General features: G+C 63.2%; 1 non-coding gene across 1 annotated transcript in view; it reads right to left on the bottom strand.

The window, feature by feature from the left end:
- Positions 1–244: 244 nt before the first annotated feature.
- Positions 245–370, bottom strand: part of LOC144677882 (5.8S ribosomal RNA) — a 154-nt gene continuing 28 nt past the window's right edge. Inside the window, exon 1 of the ribosomal RNA XR_013575847.1 lies at positions 245–370. This exon is cut by the window's right edge and continues 28 nt beyond it. This is a non-coding gene — a ribosomal RNA (5.8S ribosomal RNA).

Raw genomic sequence — 370 nt, 5'->3', positions numbered from 1 at the left:
CGAGCCTCCAGGTCTGCAGGGACCGACCCAGGCTGCCGCCAAACCGACCGACAGGCCCTGCCGGCGGCCATTTTTGGCCATTTTCGGCATTTTTCGCCTCTTTCGGCCGGGATGGAAAAGCGGCGGCCTGAAGCCCGGGCCTGCCCGGGGAGGCCTCCTAATCGCCCGGGGGACCGGATTTGCCCCGGTGAGAGCCCCGGAAACGTCCCGAAGCCGGGCAAAGCGAGTGCGATTGATGGTCAAGCGACCCTCAGACAGGCGTAGCCCCGGGAGGAACCCGGGGCCGCAAAGTGCGTTCAAAGTGTCGATGATCAATGTGTCCTGCAATTCACACTAATTCTCGCAGCTAGCTGCGTTCTTCATCGACGCA

The sequence above is a fragment of the Cetorhinus maximus genome, unplaced genomic scaffold, assembly GCF_964194155.1.
Source record: "Cetorhinus maximus unplaced genomic scaffold, sCetMax3.hap1.1 HAP1_SCAFFOLD_3222, whole genome shotgun sequence".
Classification (NCBI taxonomy): domain Eukaryota; kingdom Metazoa; phylum Chordata; class Chondrichthyes; order Lamniformes; family Cetorhinidae; genus Cetorhinus; species Cetorhinus maximus.
Note: the sequence above shows the minus strand (reverse complement) of the source record. Positions and strands in the feature narration are given on the sequence as shown.